The sequence below is a fragment of the Phascolarctos cinereus genome, unplaced genomic scaffold, assembly GCF_003287225.1.
Source record: "Phascolarctos cinereus isolate Bilbo 61053 unplaced genomic scaffold, phaCin_HiC Scaffold_4;HRSCAF=312, whole genome shotgun sequence".
NCBI lineage: Eukaryota > Metazoa > Chordata > Mammalia > Diprotodontia > Phascolarctidae > Phascolarctos > Phascolarctos cinereus.
In genome coordinates, this window is record NW_027555847.1 from 558,717,323 (window position 1) to 558,725,712 (window position 8,390).

The window sequence follows — 8,390 nt, forward strand, 5'->3', positions numbered from 1 at the left end:
CACTTGATCTTACAGAATTTCTGTTCTTTGTCTTAATTGTAGCAGCAGCTGGAGAAGGTAAATGATACTGTACCATGGTGTGTCTGTAAAATTCCCTTCTCCTGTTAGCGGTGGTGACTGACAGACAATACCTCCCAAGCACCAAGAAACAGTGTGACCACTTTGTAGTCCTCTGGAGTGAGTTTTCTCCTCTGATGGGGGTGAAGCTATTTGGTTATAGCTGCAAGGCTAAACTTTACTTACAACCAAGACAAGGCAGATAGGTAGACTGTGCCGACCATCAGTTTCTTCCCGAGAAACTCAGTGAGACTGTGAGTAGAGCCTAATGTGCATTCAATTCAGGGTTGGACTGCATGTGTTCAGGAAACAGGGAAAATTCCCAGAATGCCAGGGTTTTGCATGGAACTGGAAGGAGGGGCTCTGAGGGGGTAACTGGAGTTGTCCTGTTCAATAAAGTGTGTGGGAAGGGATTAGTGGGTAGTGTTGAATTTCAGTGGCCAGATGATGTAGTTGTGATGGTTTCTAGAATAGTAGAAGTTAGCTTGTGGGTCTGCTTAGTATTTCTCCTATTTCTTGCTTGGTAACTGATAATTTTTAGAGCTGTATTTTTATATATTTATGTTGAGCCACAGATAGGGCTTCAGGTAACCAGTAGCAATGCTTGACCAGTACTAAAGAATAATTATTAAAACAAATAAACAAACAAAAACCACATATCCAAATTTTATTATTTATGTGCCATCTGGGAAGAGAACAGGTGGGAAGGACTGATAATAATGTTTAGTATTTATCTACGAGGCTTGCCTACTGGCCCATGAAATCAGATTCTCAAGCACCTCAGCTCACTAGGGGTCATGACCAATAAAGTTTGCCGTATGCCCCATCAGGTCCCCCCCACCCCTTCCAGGGAGCAAATTACCCTGGTGAACTTCTAGCAGGCTCAGGGTGAGGCAAAGAACTGAGCCAAAACTGTTTTAAAACCTCCAAGCTGGGAGTGAATCAGGGGATAGTTTTACACTTTCCCCCAGTGTCCTTGGAATGAAAGGTCATGTTCCCAGTGAGGTCATAGTCTTACTATCTTGTTGTAGGATCGAGGAGGAGTAGGAAAAGTCACTAGGAGGAACCAGGGTCTTGGAGAATCCAAGGCATTATTTGAGGTGAACACTGAAGGCTTATGTGGAAAGCCCAGCCTTTAAATGCAGTCATAGGATTTGGGACAAAAAACCAAAGTGCTGCTTCTTGTCCTTCTCTGCCCTCCTTCCTTCTCTACCTTCTGATGTTCTTTGCAGTTTCAAGAGCAGGGATGTGGATTAACCCAGAAGATAATTGGGCCTTTGCCTTAGAAACTTATGGAGCAAACTTTACTCTTTTTGTGCTTTAGCACAGGGGAAAAGAGCAGGCTTACCTCCCTCTGGGGTTTTCCCCTTCGAGGCAGTTTCCCAGCTTGCTTTGTGGAAGTTGTCAAATTGAAAGGTGGAACCACTTCTTTTCTTCCTCACCTCCTAGTTAACAATAGTACCAACTTACATTTATATAGTGCTTTAGGGCAAAGTGCTTTATACATATTACCTCATTTTATCCTCCAAATAGTCCTGTAAAGTATGGGCTATTATAATACCCCTTTTACAGATGAGGAAAGTAAAACTGAAAAAAGGACAAGTGATTTGCCAAGGGTCACATACTTAAGTGTCTGACCTTGGGTCTTGCTGACTCCAACTCCAAAACTCTATCCATTATAACTTTCTTGGTCCTAAATAGAGGGGAGATCAATACATGCTCTTCTGGACTTTATCCCCCTAAATTAGAGTGCAAATTACTGCTGCAGCTATCCTGATAATTCCAATAAGATAATCCCGTCAAAAGGGCAGGGACTGGCCTACTGCTCCATCTGTCTCCTCATCTCTGTCCCTCTGTCATCAAAAAAGACCAGTCTTACTTCAACACACCCTTCAGAAAACCAGCCCTTAAAAGATCACTAGAAGGAAATTGAAATTTGAGCAACTGAAAAACCAGTGAAAGTCTCAAAGGACATTTAATGAAACATGCCTCTTCCCTCATAAGCAGAGAGTTACAGGACTACTAGGGGAGAATATTGTGTACATTGTCATATATGGTATTTTTATTGGATTTTTTTCTTTAATTGTTTTTCTTTGTCCCAAGGGAGGGTTCCATCTTGAGGAAGTGTGTGGGAAATTACTGTGATATAGACAAAAGGCGTCAATAAAAGGAATTTATTTCTAAAGAAAGAAAACCAGCCCTTTTAGCCTGCTAGGTGCTATTTCCCTCTTTAACTTTGAATTTGTTTTTATGGGGACTTTTGCATAGGGTCTGGGAAAGAGGAAGTGGGAACCCTAAGAACAATGAGAAAGAAAAGGGGGGGCTTTGATGACAGCATGAGAATGGACTTACTAAGGAAGCCAGCACACATTAGCCAACATTTAACTGCTTATTATGTACAACTTGCTGTTTTATGCACCAACAGAGATATAAAGGTCCTAGGACAGGCCTCTGTCTTCCAGAGGTTTATGCTCTACTGGGAAAGATGAGGCATGAATTCCCAGAAAAGAGAGTTCAGGGACAATTTCTGGAGAAGGCAGTATTTGAGGCCAACATTAAAGGCTCAGTACAGGATTTTAACAAGTTGAGATGGAGGGGATGAGAATATTCGGGGCACTGGTAACAAACGAGAAAAGTGATTAAATGAACAATCTAGAAACTTTTCATGATGTTCTAGTTTGGCTGGAATGCAGAGTGTAGTTTCCTTCACATGTCCTTCACTCCAACGCAAGGCTGGAAAGGTAGATCAATTAGAGGGTGGAGAGCCATAGATGCCCTAAGGAGTTTGCGAATAAGAACTATGAAAGGGGAAGGAAATGGAAGATGTAAATTACACAAGATGATCCATACACGCACACACATAGATATAGATTCACTGTGTAGGAAGAGGGGAAGAGAAAGGTAGTAAGTATTTATATAGTATCTACTATGTGCTAAGCACTTTGTTAAGCACTTTTTTTTTGTTTTACAAATATCTGATTTTTTTCCTTACAACATCTGTGGGAGGTCGATGCTATTATTATCTCCATTTTTACAGTTGAGACACCTGAGGTAAACAGAGATTAAGTGACTTGCCTAGGGTCACACATCTAGGAAGTATCTGAGATTCAAACTCAGGTCTTTCTCACTGAAGTCCTAGACAGCATCGATTGAGCCACCTAGCTGCCTCCTTAGAGTTCATTTCATCAAATCCCACCATTATACAGATGAGAAAATCGATGTTTGGAGAAAGTGAAGGACTTGCCCAGGGTCCCATAGCTAGTTCTAGAACCCAATTTTTCAGAGTATCCAGAGCCTTTTCTTTCTATATTTTAATTTTCATTATTAACTTACCAATCAACAACAAACACCATCATGTCAATAAGCAAAGAAGAATGAAGTAGATTATATCAAAGTCATTAAAAAAAAAAGCATAGATTCAATCTCCTAAGATAGTAACAACATTGGCCTGTGTATGTCCTCTTTTAAATTTTTTCTTGTTTCCTTTCTGTTTATTTTAACATGTTTTATCAGTTTTGGGGAGTAATTTTTATCATTACCCATTAACTTGTCTTACTATCTCCCCAGATAGAAGCTCTCTCACAACAAATAAACATAATCAAGCAAAGAAAAAAAGCTACATGTTGGCCATTTCTGAAAATGAACATTTTATTCTGTACCTCTAGTCCTCATCACTTTGACAAGAAGCCAAAAGCATGCTTCATTATCAGATGTTTGAAGTCATGGTTGTTCTCCAGTGTTCTTTCTGCCTATAAACACCAAGCTATCAAAATGGTAGAATGATCTAAGGTTCCAGCTCTTAAACTCTGACTTTCTAATATTGAGAGTTCTGGTTTCCAGAAGGAAGGGGAGGACATAACTCCTATTTCTGATACAGAACTTCTCTGTGATTGTACCTTGGATAGGGCTGTGCATACCATGGGCATCAGCAACACACACAGCTGCCAAATGCTTGTTACTCTGCCTGACTCAATGGGGCAACAGCCGTCCCCAAGCCGTGACCTCATGAGAGCTACTGTGTGAAGTGACCAGCTGGGTAATACAGACCTCATTCATTTCGGCTTCCTTTGTAAAGCTGGCCCTTGGCTCCCACCCAGCCAGGAGGCTAGCCATCATTCCTGAATCATTGGGGTGGGGGGAGGGAAGAGGCACATTATGAAAATAATAATTAAAAAATGTTTGGTACTCAGAAGAGTTTGTGCAGCCTGATTTTCCCTCTTTTGTAAGCAGTCCTTAAGCCCTTTGGCATGTGTTTGAGTCAGGTCTGCACCTTGGCTGCCTGAGCCAAACTGAAAGAAAGCAGACACTCATGGGGAAAAGCAATGTACATACCCTTGTTCTGAGAAACCACAGAATTCCTCTTAGGTCCAGTGACTGAATGAGATCTTCTCACCTCAACATGGCTGAATTAATCCATGCACAAAATGCATGGAGCCCATCTATGACATTTCAAAGAAGTCTGGAGCAAGAGTCAGTGTTTGTACTTCTGAAACAAAGTTTTCCAGACAGTACTCCATTGCTACTCTGAAATTCCAAGGATTTGGGTCTTCATTGCTGTATTGATAAGATCATAAATTTAGAGGTGGAAGGGAACTTAGAGACCATCTAATCCAACCGCCCCCCCCCCCTTACAGATGTGGGAAATGTTAAATGACTTGCCCAGGGTTGCCCGAGTCAGAAGTGAGATCGGTGGGACTGGAACTAAGGGCCTCTGGCTTAATATCCAGGGCTTATCTCACTGGACCACACTGGGCTTTGTCTACTGATAGAGATGACAATCCTTCTGGGAGCTGGTGCACAGTCTTCAAGAGAAGATGTAGCTGAAAAATTCATCTACCTATGCCCAACCTGAGTAACAACCTCTCTGACCTTATCTTGGTCTTGGCCAGTAGTCACATAATCTGTTGCCAGCTGTAGATTGAGGGCTTTGCAACTTGGTGAGCCCTGCCAATGATGCTTGTTCTCCAATAGCTGAGTCTTTAAGAACACAGGTCCATGATGAAGCATTAGGGGAGCAATCTGGTGGAGGCCCTTAGTCATACCACCCAAATAAAGCATTTAAGAATATCACATACAACCTCAGGGGCTGATGGGAGGGAAAAGAGTTGAAAGAGGTCAGCAAGATTCACTCCCTCTTGAATTTTGCCTTGGTCTTTTAAAACATTATTTAAATTTTAATTAAAATTTAAAATCTTCAAATTTAATTAAAATTTAAAATTTTCCAAGAAGTTTTACTTTTGTGAATTTGTAACATGAATACTAGAGAGTGGGGAAATGGGCATATTGTGGTGGGAGGAAGCTGGACCTGGGGAATTAGGTTCAGGAAGGGTCAGGTACCTGATGAAGATGTAGGGGGAACAGAAATAGTTAGAGTTGTCCCAGGAATGGGAAGAGCAGGAAGAATTAGGTGGCAGGAGAGCAGAGTGGGCATTGTTATTTCATGGTTGTTTATGTGCATGGTCTTCTCTGACTGGAAGCCTAACATATACTGGCACACTGATGCCAACCACCTGCCGTTTACAAGATAAAGTGTAGAGGTTACTTCACTCATGGTCATTTCAGATGCCACAAATCCCTTTCTTCTTATATATGTAATACTCTTTAATAATACTCACATTGAATCTCAGGGCCCATTGCTTCACCCAGAGGTCAGGTAAGGAAATTCTTCCTTCTACTGCTGTTGTTACTCTGAGAATGACAATGACTAGCATTCATATGGCACTTTCAGGGTTTCCATGGACTTTCTCCCCAATGGCTCTGTTATATACATTGAACAAGTAGTATTATTTCCATTTTTGAGATGAGGAAACTAAAGGTCAGAAGAGTGAGTGTGACTTGCCCAGGGGCACACAGTTTTAGAGCAGAGATTCAAAACCAAGTCTCCAAGAGTGGTGCTCTTTTTCCTACACCAATATTACCTCGCTTGCTGCTGTAAACGGACACTATATCCCTCTGTGCTGTCTGTCTAAAAAATGCTGAATGGGGTCACTTCCAGGGCTTCTGAACAGCTGCTGCGTCTCTTCTCAGGGCCAGACAAGGCTATTCCTATGTCATCAATCAGTGAAGCCCAGCAAGTGCTTTGGGACTGGCCAGGGTGAAAGACAGAAAGTTCATGTGGGCACGTCCTCTTCACTCTCCAGCCTCCTGACAAAATCTGACAAGAGACCTTGATCATCTCCGACCCAGAGAATGGCTGACCTGACATAGAAAATAAAAGAAATCCTTAGGCTTGGTTTGGTCTTTTTCCTCCATCTCTTCTCTTCTCTTCTCTTCCCTTCCCTTCCCTTCCCTTCCTTCCCTTCCCTTCCCTTCCCTTCCCTTCCCTTCTCTTCTCTTCTCTTCTCTTCTCTTCTCTTCTCTTCTCTTCTCTTCTCTTCTCCTCTCCTCTCCTCTCCTCTCCTCTCCTCTCCTCTCCTCTCTCTCCTCTCCTCTCCTCTCCTCTCCTCTCCTCTCTCTCCTCTCCTCTCTCTCCTCTCCTCTCCTCTCCTCTCCTCTCCTCTCCTCTCCTCTCCTCTCCTCTCCTCTCCTCTCCTCTCCTCTCCTCTCCTCTCCTCTCCTCTCCTCTCCTCTCCTCTCCTCTCCTCTCCTCTCCTCTCCTCTCCTCTCCTCTCCTCTCCTCTCCTCTCCTCTCCTCTCCTCTCTCCTCTCCATTCTTTCCTTTTTTTAAAAATCATTTTAATTTCAATAACCAATCTTTTGGTATTTAGAGTAAATTAAGAAGAATGTTTGCTTTCAGAGAATTCCTTCAGTTGTTTCAATTTCTGCATTTATGAGAGTCATCATCCAGGTAACAGTAACAGGCAAGACTATACCTTGTTACTCTATAGCATTTTGTACTACACTAAAGGATGGTACTTGTGGATTCATGAAATTTCACCAGCTTCCTGTAAAGCAAATGTGGAGGAGTTGAGGATCATATTAGCACAGTGTCTGGCACATAGTAGGGACTTAATAAATGTTTATTGATTGTTTTACAAATGGGGTAATCATTCTGACCTTGTTATAACCAAGGTTGAAACCCAAGTCTCCTTACTCTCTGATTGCCTACTTAATCAAATAGATCAGTTTGCGATGAACTTTTGAATACTTAAAAAAGATTCTATATTTTTTCTTAGAAAAAGTTTATTGATGCCTTTTGTTATTATACCACAAACATTTCCCAGTATCCTTCCCTCTGTAACACTAATTAAACTTATCCTTGTAACAAAGAAAAACAATTAAGCAAAAATGACCAGCGAAGCAACCAGAGTTGATTATATATATAATATTCTTCACTATAGTGCCCTACCTCTCTATTGAGGGGGAGGGATGTGTGTTTCATCTTCTTTTGGGAGGGCTAAGATTGATCGTTGCAATTAATCAGAGTTTGGCTGTCTTTTAGAATTGTTTGTTATTTACATTAGTGTATATATTGTTTTCCTATATCTACTTACTTTATATTAGTTCACTTACTCTGTATTAGTTTACACAAGTCTTCCCATGTTTCCCTGAATTTCTCATATTTATCATTTCTATAGTGCCATAATATTCCACTTCACTCATATGCCACATTATGTTCAGTTGTTTTGCAAGGGGGCCTACTTTATCTCCTGTTTTTGTCATTACAAAAAGGGCTGCTAGGAATGTCTTGATATATGATGTATTTCTTTCTGTTGTTGACTACCTTGGCATATACATCCTAGTACTCTCTGCATTTTCTAGCACTGTTTGTCCCTGTTATATTTAGATATCTGATCAAGTCAGAGGGTATGGCAGATGAAACTGGGGTAGCTTTGAACTGTCTGAAAAAGTTCCCTGTCCATATCTTCTGCCAATCCAGGCCAGGACTTGGGTTCATCTTTCTTCAGGCCATTTTCTCTTGAGGAAGTTAGCTCCACCCTTTGGACCCTGGACTCACCAGCTCTCTTGAACTTAAAGGGTCACTTACAGACCTGGACAAAGCCATCCAGAAGTTGATAGTGAGTAACCTTTCTATGCTATGACTGAATAAACCATCTTTTGTTAACCATTGAATGAACTTCAAATAGTACATTTTGTTCTAAAATCAGATCCTAAATTACTAGGAGACTGGCTTGAGTCATACCAAGTCTAAGATATCTCCCATTTCATAGATGTAGAAACTGAAAATCTCAGAAAGATGAAATAATTTGTTTAGGGTCACAAAGATAGTGAATGGCAGGGGTGTGGTTTGAACCCCCATTTTCTAATTCCAAACCCAAGGTATTTCATACACATAATGCTGCCAATCAGAATCTTGCTATACCGTAAGAACAGATGAATCTCCCTCCCTTGCTCCCCTTTCATCTATATGATGGTAATGTTAGCTGTAAGTT